This window comes from Otolemur garnettii, unplaced genomic scaffold, assembly GCF_000181295.1.
Source record: "Otolemur garnettii isolate 467f Iridium unplaced genomic scaffold, OtoGar3 scaffold00082, whole genome shotgun sequence".
Taxonomy (NCBI): Eukaryota; Metazoa; Chordata; class Mammalia; order Primates; family Galagidae; genus Otolemur; species Otolemur garnettii.
The window spans coordinates 1,656,162-1,670,855 of NW_003852477.1; the positions used below are offsets into that span (position 1 = coordinate 1,656,162).

The 14,694-nt window shown below is 40.4% G+C and overlaps 1 protein-coding gene across 3 annotated transcripts in view; it reads left to right on the plus strand.

Annotated features, from left to right (window-relative positions):
- Window positions 1-5,756: 5,756 nt before the first annotated feature.
- Window positions 5,757-14,694, plus strand: part of MYRIP (myosin VIIA and Rab interacting protein) — a 372,103-nt gene continuing 363,165 nt past the window's right edge. For all 3 annotated transcript variants that reach the window (XM_003794483.2, XM_012808014.1, XM_012808015.1), the window contains exon 1: window positions 5,757-6,014. The gene's annotated coding sequence lies outside the window, so the exon portion shown is untranslated. The remainder of the gene's footprint in view (window positions 6,015-14,694) is intronic.

The following is a 14,694-nucleotide window of genomic DNA, read 5'->3' on the forward strand; positions in this document are numbered from 1 at the left end:
AAAAAAAAAAAAAAGAAATGGTGAAACTATTTTACATTCTCACCAGCAATATACTGACACACTTCTCCGCCTCCTCACCAGCGTTGGGGTTGTCACTATTTTTTTCCACCTGTTCTGATAGGTGTATAGTGATATGACATTGTATTTCTAATTTGTATTTCCTGATGGCTAATGATGCTGCACATCTCCTCATGTGCTTGTTTGTCAGCTGTACACACGTTTTGGTGAAGTAGCTCTTTATGTTTTTCTTTTTTTTTTTTTTTGCCTATCTTCTAATTGGATGTCATGGTTTCTTGTTTGTTTTATTGTATATTTTGCTCTTGAATGTTAAACATTCTTTATATATCCTAGATACAAGTCCAATGTCAGGCATGTGATATGAAAACAGTTTCTTCTGGTGTGTAATTTTTTCTTTCTGTTTTCTTAATAGGGTCTTCCAAAGAACAAATATTTTATTCCAATTTATACATTTTTTCACTTACTTTTATTTAACAAATGTTGAAAATCTATAACTTGTCATGATAATTTTCCAGGCACTCTCTAGAAATCAAAGGTGTGGCATGGCTCTAACTTCAGCACAACTTCAGTCTAGTAGAGAAGATTGGAGATGAACCCAAATAACTAATCCTACACAGTGAGGGCTAAGCGGCATGGAAGAGGTGAAGATACATTTTGGGCTGATAAAGAAGTAGTTAAGTGAAGGTTTTATTTCACCACTTATGTACCCCCCCAATAAATAAATAAATAAATAAAAGGCATAGAAAATTCTAATGGCATAGAAAATTCCTTTATAAACTCATTTTCCAGGTTAAAATGATGATTTTTAGATAACTAACATATAGTAAATCTCATTATGCACAAAGTCAATTAATATAATCATACAGGATGGTAGAGAGAATTATGCCATATTTCATTCCCATATTTCATTCAGGGAACCTAGAATTCAGCTTAGTTAAGTAACTTACCTAAGGTCACACAGCCAGGAAGTGGTGAGCTCAGAGTGGCAATCTAGTCTTGTGATTGATGCTTTTTTAATTTTACCCAGAATCCTCCTGAGATATGCCCTCTTCCTGCCAGTATAAACTCATCAATCTTCTGGCTAAGAAATGAGCTGTCTGATTTGCCTTTTCAAAGAAGATGTGATGCAGTTCCTTGTGCACACAAATGTCAAAGAGTTCTTTTTGATAAGGGAAGAATCCATTAAAACTCTTACAGCAATCAAGACCATGCAGAAAATGGAAAACAAGTGCTGCTTGTGAGTCATGAGGGGATGGAGAGGGCTGGAATTCAGCAACCTGTCACTGGATGACCGTTTGGGTAGGGTAATTGAGGAGGTGGCATTTTAGGTCATCTTGTGCCAGGCACATTGTTATCTAAATCTTTGTCAAATGCCAAACCTTTCACAGAGCACATTAAAAAGAAATCAATAGTAGACCTGGTGAAGAAATAAGGTTGGATCTGACCTAAAGGAACTCGAATAGGAAACTGGACTCTTCTTCATTCATTTCTTTAGATTTCTGTCTGTACTTTCTTCCTGTCTTATCTGCTACCTTGCTCAAATCATTTAACCATTCTGTATTTGTCTTTCTTCTAAAATGTTTATGGCTTAGGTAAGATGTTGGGACTTTGATTCTGAGAGTTTGTAAAGAGGTGGATTTACATATTTAGTCAGCTTTGAGAACATGTGCATAAATGGAAAATAACCCTTTGACATTCTCCAGTCAAACATTTACCCTGGGATCCACTTGAGGTCTTTCCTAGGTCTGGACAAAAATGAACATGAGTGTTTCTGAGTGGCTTACCAGTCAGGAAATACATGTGGGAAAGCATATACAAACCAGGGTAAGCTTTTTAGCTAATTTACTTCATCCACTGTGCCTATCTCACCACCCTTGCTTACCCACCAACAATCAGAACACCCTAGTCCTAGACTCATGACTGAAGTGGGTCAAAAGAGTTTCCTTGGGTAAATTAGTGTACATTCTAGGAAAAAGAAGACTTGCCTCATTCTTGAATCCTGACTACTGAGGAGAAGGTAATCCTGGAGCTATCAGATGCCAGCACATGAAATAGGTCAGTTAAACAATGAAATCCACAGGGAAGGACAGACAGCAGAGGTGGAGAGAGAGAGAGACTGTAGTCCTGGTTCTACTGATATCACCTGAATCCCATAATTCAGATATATCTATAGGCAGACCTACATTTAGACCTTGCATTTAAGTGAGCCTATATATTTCTTTTTACAGCCAAGTCTTTAGAGTTGGGTTTTGGTCACTTACAACTAAGAGTTCTTGGGACCTCTTACATAAATTATGGCAGATTCCATTCAGTGAATTGTAATACAACTGAAAGGAAGGAAGGGAGGAAAGAAGGAAGAAAAAAGAAAGAAACAAAAGAAGAATGGAAGGAAGAAAAGAAAGAAGAAAGGAAGGGAGGAAAGGAGGGAGGGAGAGAAGGAAACTCTCTTTGTAACAATTGGGAATGACTACATGATACATTGTTTAGGGAAAAGGCCATTTGGCGTGTTATTATAATTTGTGCTTATTGATTACAACAATGCAAAAGAAGGAACATCATGGAACATAAATTTATTTTGTCTGTACAGGTAGATTATTAACCTTTGAACACTCTTACTCTATTATTTTTCTCTCCTTTACAGCAATTAACAGGCTTTATGGCTGGTTTTTGACTGGACAGGGCTCCCTAAGTAAAATCTTTTTGAAAACTTAGTTTGACATAAGTTCTTTCACGAAATGTTTCACTGGTAGGACTTTGTTTCTCCATTATGAATCCATTGGTCTGATAAAAGTAAACACAAAAAGATGGGCAAAAGATATGAACACAAATTTAAAATGAAAAGGAAATAGAAATGGCTCTTAATCATATGTAAAAACATTCTACCTCACTTTTAACAAGATCAATGCAAATCAAACTACTGCGTCCATTTTCTCCTCTCAGATTAACAAAGATCAGAAAGTTGGTTTACATGCTGAGCAGAGGAGTGTGATCAGTCAGGGTACAACTAGAAAAGCAAAAACAACTTGGAGTATTTAAAATCGAGGGAATTTAAAACATGGAGTTGTTTTCACAGATAATGTGAGAGGCTAAGATGCTCCCAGAAAACAGTGATGCCCCTGGAGATGAGCAACTGTGGAATACTCTGCCACTTCTAGGCCCCAGGGACAAAAGAAGGAAGGGGTATTGCCAGAGCCCAGGGAGCTGGGTACATAGTAAGTCTGTCCTACAGGACTTGGAGTCACCCAAGAGAAGCAGCAGTTGCCCTGGACATCCTTTCCATGCCCACACCCGGGAGAAGAGGCTTCTCTCTCCCTCTCTCCTTCCATTCTCCTATTGCTGCATCCCATTGGCCAGAGCAGCAAGAAGCCAGGAATCTGGGAAGTGCAGCCTGTAAAAGTCAGCCCCACAAAGCACAGCAGGAAGTTCTGGGAAAGGATCTGAGGGCAAACAGGCTCAGAACTCCCAGGGGTGTGTGTATGTAAATAGCCAATCTCAGACCTTGTGCGAGGTCAAGAGTTCACATCTCTGTGAAGGGCATTTGAGATTATCCAAATTATAAATTCATATTACTTTTGACCCCATGACTCCAGTTCTACGGATTTATTCTTCATATGTACACCCACATATACCGCTATGTAAGAACAAAGTTACTCATTGCAGCACTGTTAGTAATAATGATAGATGGGAGACTATCTAAATGACCATAATTGGGGCCTCTGATATAAATTACGACATATGTCTTGTTTAATCGAATACTATTTAACTGTAAAAGAACAAGAAATTTTGTTTTTATAATGATATGAAATTATGATATCTTATGAAGTGAAAAGATTAAGGTGTAGAACATCATGCATAGTTTGTATAACAAATGTCACCATTTTGTACTCAAAAAGTAAAAATAAGAACATTTAACAAATGTGTTTGATTGTGTGTATGTAGATTTTCTCTAGGAGGGTGTACATTTGTTGCCTCCTAGGGGAGGAATTGACACTTTGGGAAACAAGGGTGGGAGGGAAGCTTCCTAACTGCGGTTCTATTGGTACTTTTTTTTTTTTTTTTTTTTTCTGAGACAGAGTCTCACTTTCTCACCCTGGGTACTGTGCCCTAACGTCACAGCTCACAACAACCTTAAACTCTCCGGATGGCTCAAGCAATGCCCTGGTCTCAGCTTCCCAGTAGCTGGGACTACAGGCACTGGCTACAATGCCCGGCTAGTTTTCTTTTTAGAGAGGGAGTCTCGCTCTTGCTCAGGCTGGTCTCCCAACTCCTGAGCTCAAGCGATCCATCTGCCTTGGGCTCCTAGCATGCTAAGATTACGGGCGAGAGCCACTGTGCCTTGTCTATTTGTACTTCTTGAATTTTGTTCCATGTTGAAGCATTCAACATAGACAACTGGAATTTAAATTGAATGTAAATAAAATAGAAGCAACAAACTTTCTTCCACTTTATCAGCTTGTAGACATTAAAATCCCTTTAAGGGAAGAAATTAGATCTGTAGAGAAATTAAACTCATTACTTTCTGAGTTCCCCTCTCAAAGGTTTTTTATTTTTTGTTTGATTTTTCTGCTGCGGAGTGATCTGAAAATGAACGATTTATTTCTTCTGCGCAAATTCACCCAGAGAGAACAACCTCAACACCGCCCCCCCTCCTCCTGAGAGGATGCCCAGGGATTTAGAAAATCGCCAATGTGGTTCCACAAACGCTTTATTTTCATGGAGTGACTTCCACGTTGCACGTAAAATTGACGATATGTTTTCTCCCCCAGTTGCTGGGGTTGAGACTGTGGGTCTTAGGTAGATTCCTGGTCCTCTGCTTAATGGATGCAAAGGCGCAATGAAGCCTTGGCTTTAAGTGAAACCTTTCAACTCGCTGACATTCCTGGACTGGGAACTCATGGCATGAGCCGGAATGTAATGCGTTCCTCACTTGCAGCAGTTTTGGGGCGTCCTTCTGACAGCGCGGGCTCCCTTACGCGGCAGTGGTGGGTTCGGAAGATTAGGTGCGCGATAGCCCGGACAGCTCCCTGAACCAAGCGCGAAGCCTGATTATGTGTTTTGAATGAATGAGCGTGGCCAGCACAGTAAATTCATGGGAGAATTACAGGAGTCCAGGTCAGGGTCACCACAGTGAATTTAAATACCCAGTGAAGTGAAGAAGAGCTGTCAGTAAAGAAACGCCGTGCCAGCTTTGGCGAGGCTCCGGGCCGCGGACCGCGGTGTTCTTAGAACTAGGCAGGCCCCGGATTCGGGTGACCCACCGCTTCACAGTTGGGAGGGTCCTGGCCTCTAAAGCTCAGAGGCAGAGGACAGGAAAAGGCTTACTTCAAATCTGAGAACGACCTGAAATCACAGCTGTGGCGTTGGGGGTCCCGGGCTGCGGAACCAGCACTGCACTGCGCCGCGGGGTAGAACCCCAGGAGGGGCGCGGGTCCCCGCCCCGAGCGCGCGCAGCCGGGTCCCGCCTCCTCCCAATGCGCCCCGCCCCTCCCGGCGCGTGCCGCCCGCGCGCCCGGGGTGCTCCAGAGGAACCGGCCGGGCGGGCGCCCCCTGCCCTGGCGCAGGCGCCATCGCACGCCGCCCCTCCCGCCGGGCGCCCAGCACGCGCTCCCGCCCCGCCTCCGCACGCTCCCCCGCTCTCGGCGGTTCTGATTGGCCGCGGGCCGGGCCAGCAGGTGTCGGCGGCTGCGGCCAGCCTGGCCTGGGCTGCCTGCGGCGCGGGCGCCTCCCTCGCAGCCTCTGCCGCCGCCGCCGCTCTCCCGCCTCCTGCCGGCTGCCGAGCTCTTGCTGCGGCTGCGGTTCTGGCGGCCGAGTCCCCGCCGCGCTGCAGCCCAGCTCCAGCGCGCAGACCGACCGGCGCGTCTGCTTCACTGCCCGCAGCCTTCTAATCCTCGCCCTGCGCTGCGGCAGGTGCCCCGGGCGTTCTGAGGAGCAGCGGCTTGAGCCGGGCCGCCATCGATGACCCTGGCTGCAGACCTCCTCCAGGCTGGCCACCCCGTGTAAGTATCGTCTTCTCCTCTTCCCTCCCGGAGCTTTATGCCACTCTCCTCCTCACGTTGCACCAACTTCGGAGGTGGGTGTGTGGAGATGTCTCACCTTTCCCCGCACTCCGTGCGCGTCCTGAACTAGGGACGTCGGTAATGACCAGTCCTCCTTTGCGGAGGGGCGTGTGTGTGTGAACGCGCGCGCGTGTAGGTGACTTGAACTTGCTCGAGGATCGTCGCAGAGTCGGAACCGCCTCTTTCTCTAGCTCTCTGGGCGGGAGCTAGCCTCTGCGTTTCCCTCTCGTTTTCCGATCCGGGCTGGCCACGTAGCGCTTGGGCTGCGGTTCACCGCGTACCTACTGCGCTACCGGCGCAGCGGCGGGAAGCCTTACTTAAACCATCTGGTAAGCGCCCTGCAGCAGCCCAGCAGAGCGGTCTTGATACTTTGGAACTCTTAATTTCTGCAAAATGGAGCTGATTAGAGACTCGTTCAAGGTCATGGTCGGTGCACAGAGTTAGAACCCGGGTCCATTGCGTCTGGCCCTGGCCCCCGGGCTGTCGGGGGAGGAGCGCGCTGTTGAGGGTAGGGGCGGGAGGTCACTTCAGCTTCATTCCGGTCTCTTCCTCATACTCCTTCTGTCAGAGCCGCCAGGCTTCATGAGAGAGAGCAGATTTCAAGGTGCTTTACAGAGGTTTGGGGGTTAACTGCGGAGGACCTTCTAGGTGAGCGTGGAGCGGAGCTATTCAGTGGGGGAACCCTAGGACCTGAGGAATTTGGAGCACTCCGTTTATCATCACTTAATTTACTAATTAGCAGAGTAGGAGAATTTGCTAGGTGCCTGCTGCTCTAAGATCCGTTTTGCTCTGTTTCCTTCTGTCAGATAAGCCCTGTCCCCGAGGATAAGTATGTATACTAAAGACTCTTAAATGCACACAGTGTGGGCCTAGGGGACTTCCTAAGAAAAGCAGTATGCTGTGGGGTTGGTTATGCTAACGTTGGCTCCCATCTGCTCCTAGGAAACACCTGAGTCTGGCCTCATTCCTACCCTCCCGCCCTCCTCCCCCAAGCCTTTGATCTAGATTTGTTGATTTGCTTGACTCTTTCCCAGGGGAGGAAGGGGCCGAGTTCCAGGTAAATGTCCTCACGAGATTCCTTTACTCCAGATCCAGGTAAATGTCCTCATGAGATTCCTTTACTCCAGATTCTTTAAGGCAACTCTTGTAGGGCTGTTTGTGGGGTTGTGGGTTGTTCTCAGAGCTTTGGGAGGAGAGAGCTATCCTCTTTTGCCATCATCACCCTGTCCCTCAACTCTGAAACTCAGTGATGAGATGACTGCTTAGATAGTTTTGTGACGATTGGCATGAGTGTTTGAGACTCAACTTTTTCATTTATAAAATGGAACAACTCTGCCTTTCAATCTTCCTAAAGTCTTGGGTTCTGAAGATATGATAGATGCAATGGAGTTATATTAAAAAGTAGAAGGAAAATGATTCAAAGTGAAGAAATGGAGGCGATTTAAAGAACACGTGGGACCCTATTTGCATATCTCAAAATCCTCTTTCTAAGAGAATTTTAGTTTGCTGAGACTTTGAACATACTGTTTTCCATCTTCCTGGAAATAATTTCTTCCTGGTGATGGCAATTGCATCTCTTCTGATTACCCTATCCCCTTCCTTACCCCAATCTTCAGGATGTCTCTGAGAGTCTGGAGATTCTCTCCGGGGGTTGGGGGTGGGAGACTGTGTGTGTGTGTGGTTACTGAGGAGATAGTGTGTATCTCCTTGTGGCAGAGTTCTTTTTGCAGTCTGGGTTTCATTTGTCAGTGTGTGTAGTAGGGGAAGAGGGAGTTTATCTGGCTCCAGGTTTTGTTCGTTTTTTTGAGAAGGCAAAGTGTTAGCCATACTCAGCAATTTAAACTAGAAGTAATGTGGACTGTGTTCCGTCTCCTTCCTCCCTGCCCAGAGGGGTTCTTACTGGCTGAAAAGGTGCATCCTTCTGTTTTTGCCTTCCCAGTTTGCAGCCTTTTGTCTCAAAGGCAAGTTAAAGAGGGATGACTGATTCAGAACTTGGTGAATTTGTCTTGATGTTATATTGAAATAGGATAACAGAAAGCAATAGTTCTGAATTGTATGTTCAATATATTTTCATAAACTGAACACCCTTGTGTAACCAGTGCCTTCATTAAGACCTAGAATATTTCTGATCTCCCCATGACTCCTATGGGCACTATTCCCTCAAGGGCAGCCCTCATCTTGTTTAGTTTTATAAGAAAAATTTTACTTTTTATTACTACTATTATTTTATCATTTTAGTCCCCAAGCTAAATTGCGACTTCTTGATTTTCTTACTCTCCCCCCTGCCCCTTTGTATGAATGCAAACCAAGAGTAGTTATACTTAAGCCAGTACAGAAAACGAAGGAAGAATTTGGCTTTAAGATCTGGGCAGGGAGTGAATTGATTGTCCCACCAAGCCCTGATCATCATTCTTTGGTGGAATAACAAACCCAACCACAGATATAACAGTGTTGCCATTGATAAATGGAGGCCAGTTTATTTCCGAAAGAACTTTTTCTTAGAGTGAATTTGAATAATTCAAATATGAAATAGTATGACATTGAAATATAGATGAATAAGAAAGATGAGTGAATTCTATTTAAAACATTAAAAAGGAAATATTTTGAAAGTTAAAAATTCTGGTGGAGAATCACAGAATTTCAAAGCCCAGTGTTTTATGAACTATTTGTACAGTGCCACATGGTGGCGCCACATTGGCTGGAGAACTGAAATTGCTACCTTCCTTTCCCAAGCCCTCAGAAAGAAATTCCAGGACCTTAATTGTCCTCATATTGGAATTGAGTACATAGGATTCTTGTTTCTGCATTCTTGTGATGCTTTACTAAGGATAATGTGTTCCACATCCATCCAGCTTAATACAAAAGAAAATTAAAAGCAAAATTTTTTATCAGAAATTTTGGAACACATTCTACCTAGCACAATTTAAATTTTTTAATTAAAAAGAAAAAAGAAAGAAACTCCAGGAATAAAATCCTACAGCTCAGTATCTCCAAATGTGATTTCCAAATGCTGTTTTCCAGCATCAGGCAGATAAGCCCCACACTCTGGCCTCTATTACAAAATCCATGGATAGAACTCTATTCCAGATCTTTGAAAGATGGTTCAGGGAATTGGGGGTGGATGTGCGTTGGAGGGGTAGAGTTGAGATGCTGTTCCCTTTCCCTCATCATCATATGGAGCTAAGGTGGTATGTTCTTGGGATTTTAAAGAGGGTCAACTGAGGGTAATGCCTGTGGCTCAGAGGAGTAGGGTGCTGGTCCCCTATACAAAAACTGCAAAAAAAAAAAAAAAAAAAAGAGGGTCAACTGAGAAGCAATCATAGGTGGATAATGATCCTTTGACCTCAGAATCCTCCAGAGGTTTCAGGGACGTTCTCTTTCCTGATGTAGGTAGCTCTTTTCACAGAGTACTATCTCTTATCAATTTGGAAGAATAAATAGACCTGGCTGTAGCCACACTACTATTGCTGGAAGAAATGTAATGTCCCAACATCCCATAGGGTGGAGGTAAATTATGTGAGGGAGGTAGGGATGGGGTATGTAGGTGTGCAGCACACTAAGCTGGCCTTCTTATGCCCTCCTATCCATTACCTTTTGGTTTAGAAGATTGTATTCTCTTGGCTGCTGTGTCTGTATCACCAGGAATGTCGAGTATGTGACATGTGCTGGATATTATACATATATTTATTTACTCTTCACAGTAGGAAGAGGGTGGCTTTCTCATTTTATTGATGAAGGAACCAAGTCTTGAAAATTAGGTTGTCTTTCTAAGTTTACATAATATGCAGCTAGAGTCAGGATTAGGAACCATCAAGTCTCTGAGATAAATTCCCTAGCTGAGTGTACCCTGCTGCAGGGTGGACAGAGGAGATTTGCATAATTCTTTTGTCTTCTCTGGCACCTAGTAGTTTACATGGAGTAGCCACTTAAGTTTAATTATAGGATTGCTGGAAATAGAACATTTTCTTATAAGGGAGAGGGAAATCCAGGCAGTGAAGTTGAAGAACTTGAGGTCAGGTCCATGCAACCTGTAATGCTGGGACTGAGTGTGTGCCCATCAGAGTGTGTAGTTTTTACTTTGTGTTTAAAATTGTATATAATGGAGGCCTGTCTTATCTCTTTTTGTGCTTTTTTCACCTAACATTTTTTTACATGTATTGATAACATGTTGATCATTGTAGCTCTAGTTGAGTCATTTTTGTAAATTTGTAATATTCTTTTGTTTAATACATCATAACTTAAATGTTTCCCATTGGTGGACAATATGATGCTTCTACCTTTTGCTGTTATAAAAAAATACTGTAGGGAATATCCTTGATAAGATCTTGTTGACATGTACAAAAAAAGTGTGACTAGGGTATATATTCCCAGAAGTCGACGACCTGGGTAGTGCTAGATATGATTACATCAACATCCATCTTTACTTTAGCTCTCCTAGGTTTTATAGATTGCTCTGCCACTGTACAGGCTTGGAATTCCTTGAATCCCTTTATCTTGGATGGCGACTAGTGTTAATAAAATGTTTTTTATTTGGGTTAATCTGATAAGCATGGATAAAAGATTATCTTTTAAATATATTTTGGTTTTCAAGTTTTCTCTTCTGTTCTTGACATTTTTAATGCTAGAAAAGTTTTGTTTTTCATAGTGAGGTCTTTGAACTCATCAGAATGTATACTTCTGTATTGTATGAGGAAGGGGTTTGTTTTCTATGTTGAAAACCATCAGTTCCACTATCATTTAGAAACTGGTTTATTATTTTCTCATTTATTTTGTTGCCATCTCTGTCATATGCTGATTTTTGCTATGTTCTTGAATCTGTCTCTGTTCTATTAATTTTTTTTGTGATTCCAGAGCTAATATAATTTCTTTTAATTATTAAAGCTTTATATTTAATCCTCCCTTCTTGCCCCATTTATGTAGAATCTACCTTGGCTATTTTTGATACTTTAGGCTTCAACATAAATTGTAGAGTCTCTCTTTTCCTATAAAAATTCTTATTATCATTTACATTGAATCTACAATATTAATTGAAGAAGAATTTACATCTTTTCACTGTTGATAGACCTCATTCATGGACATGTCTATCTCTATATGTCTTTTTTTTTTCTGGTCATACTATAAACTTTATAAAATTCTCCATAAATATCTGAAACTTGTATTAGGTACCTTACAAGTTTTTCTTATTTTTAACTTAGTAGCTCCATTGAGGTATGCAACAGCTACCATACAATTCACCGACTTAAAGTGCATAATTCGGTGTATTTTAGTAAATTCACAGGGTGTGGATCATCAACACAATCTAATTTTAGTACATTTTTGAACACTGCAGAAGAAACCCTCTACCCATTAATAATCATTTCTCCATTCCTCTCTGCCACATCCAGCCCTACGTGGCTATCAGTCTACTTACTATCTCAATAAATTTTCTCATTCTGTACATTTCATATAAATGGAATCATACATTAATACAGTATGTGGATTTGGGGTCTGGTTGCTTTTACTTAGCATGATGGTTTTAGGGTTTATCTGTGTTGTAGTATGTATCATTGCTTTATTCCTTTTTATTGGTATAATTCTATGTATCTACCAATTTTATTCTTCTCTTTATTAGTTGTTTACTGGTTGTATTGCTTTTGTTAAGGGGATCTTTTTCTCTCCAGCCACATTTTTTAAATTGGTTATTGCCAGTGTATACTCATAGGGTTGACTTTTCATATATTATTTTATTTTATTTTATTTGCAGTTTTTAGCCAGGGCTGGGTTTGAACCCACCACCTCTGGCATATGGGACTGGCGCCCTACTCCTTTGAGCCACAGGAGCCGGCCCCATATATTATTTTTCTACATTGTATCTTTGTTGGTTTGTAGATTCCTGGATAGTTTGTAGAAAACTATACGTAGCACAAATAATGGTGATTTTGTTTCTTATGATTTAAAATTGTTTATGTCTTTTCCTTGGCATATTTCACTGCCTAGATCCTCTGGCATCATGCTGAATAGTAGTGTTTCTAGAGGACCTCCTTGTCTGGTGTCTGTCTGATGTTCATAATGCTTTCAGATATTCACTAAGAGTGTGATGATTGCTTTAGGCTTGGAGCAGATAGTGTTTAATATTAAGAGATTTTATACTTCTGTATTCTAATAGCGTGCTTTTCAAATAATGCTCGTGTTAAATTTTATCAAATTCCTTTACCGCATCTTTGATCTATTAAAGTTCAATTGTCATTAAATATATCAATCCATTTTGAGTTTTCCTCCCAAAGTTTGTATTATAAGAACATTATATATACATGTATTTCCAAGCATAAAATTGTGTTTTAATATTGAATTTGCTTTTCAAATTGTATTGACACACTAGCCTGAGAGTGAACTCCCCTTCCACAGAGGTATTTTACCTCCTCCCACTGGAGGATCAATGACTTGAGCAAAGATCAGACTGAATGAAGGGTTTACAAGGGCTAGTAAATATGAAGCAATCTGAATAGTGCCTGGCACGTAAATGTTAATTGTTATCATAATTACACAATGCAGTTTGTAATAAATTATCAATGCACATTGATTTGGAGTCCTGAAGAGGGGACTTCCCCGAAGGCAAGATTTATCCAAAGGGAGTAGCTCTTGGAAGATGTGAGATTTGACCTGACATTTGAAATTAAATTTAACCAAAGTCAATGTGTTAGTATAAAACATACTAATTGTAGAAATGCAGGCAAACAGAAAGAAGAAAATAAAAATCACCTTTATTTCCACTGCTCAGTCACTTTTGAGATTTTTGTGTATTTTCCCCGAGAGGTCATTTGATATTGTGTATATAAATAAAGACCTTTACAAATTTCATTTTCTGAATCTCACTAGTTATGAGCCTACATAAAGACATTCACTAATAAACTGTCCACGTATATGTTAGTCTCCATTCTGATGCCGCAACATAACATTAATGGGTATACAACTACTTAAACATCATTTTCTCTATGGGTCAGTTCTATTCTATTCTATCATATAGAATTTTATTGGACATGATAGCGCAAATCCATTGTAGAGGAGAATTTCGAATCTTGCAAAAGATGGAGGCCTTGGTGAAGTTGATAAAACTGAGTGGATGATTCACAGGAAAGTACATGCTCATTGTTGAACAAATGGGTTGCTGGAAGCCTAAACTTGGTAAGGATTGAAAAAGATAAACAGTAACAGGGAGAGGACATGCTTCAGAAGAAAATAAATTGTAGGACAAAATAGGAAGAAATTCTTCTGATATCCATCCTCAAATAATTTTGCATAAAATGGTGCTCTTCCTAAGGTTGTCAAAAATGTCAAATGCTTATTAAATGATGTTTTGCGTTCTTCTGGAAGCTAGCTTTAGAGAATTATTCCCCAAATATGAAAAGTTGATTTGTTCTAAGCTAGCGCTTTCTAATAGAAATATAATACTAGGAACACACATGGTTTAAAGTCTTCTAGTGGGCATGTTAAAAAAAGTAAAAAGAAAAAGTAAAACTTAACTTTAGTAACATAATTTAATCTAATTTGAATACATTTCAAGATATAATCAATAGAGAATTTTTAAAGCAATATTTGACATTCTTTTTTTCTATACAAAGTCTTTGGAATCTGGTGTATATGGTATTTATAACTACAACACATTTTAATGTATTACCACATTTTGAGTGTTCAGAAGCCACATGTGGCCCAGCCTATTTTGTATTGGGTAGTACAGTTCTAAGAACTAGTGTGAAGTTCTTAGGTTATATTAAAATTTGGTAAAATATCAAATAAAATATATTTTCTCTTTCATTTTCCTAAAATACATTGCCAAACCTTTTTGTTTCCCATTACGTAACTGTGAAACTTCACATGGACTCACTTTAAGTGACTCTTTTTCTGACGATGAGTATCCTTTAGTAACGAACATACAAATATGATTTGTAAAACAAAAATAAGGTGATGCTTCTTTAAATTTAATGACATATGAGCAACTTTAATGCCATTAATTATTTTTCTGTGTCACTATTTTTATCCTCCTCATTATCTGTTTACTTTGTGTACTGTAATTTATTTGGCAAAACCATTCTTTGACATTAGGCACTTTAGATTTTTTATTGTAATTTCATCTTCGTATACATTCTTTATTTTTCTTGGAATGAGTTACATTGTCAAAATTTGTTTGCTTTTCTTTAGTCTTTGGTATATATTTTCAAATGACTCTTCAGGAAACCATATAATAATTCATTTTGCCATCAGTAGTGTTAAAATGTGCCAAATCCTGATGCCTTGCCATTGATACAGAAGTAAATATGATTTTTCTTTCACATTGCCAGTTTCTTAAACAAGAAAGATCCCAGAATCTTGCTTTTTACTCTTTTTCTTTACTAGTGAGGCTGAGTATATCTGCATGTTTATTTTCTTTTCATAGCTGACTTCAGTATGGAGTTGTCCACAGAGGTGGTCTCTCTTACACCCCCTGTATTCTGTAACCTGCATTTATCACTCAGTGTTTTTGAAAGAACTACCAGATTGTTAAGCTCAGATCATATTCACATTTTAAAATGCTAAATACCATTCCACCATATAAACATATCATAAATATTAACCTTTTTCTCTATGATGGATTATAGATTATTTC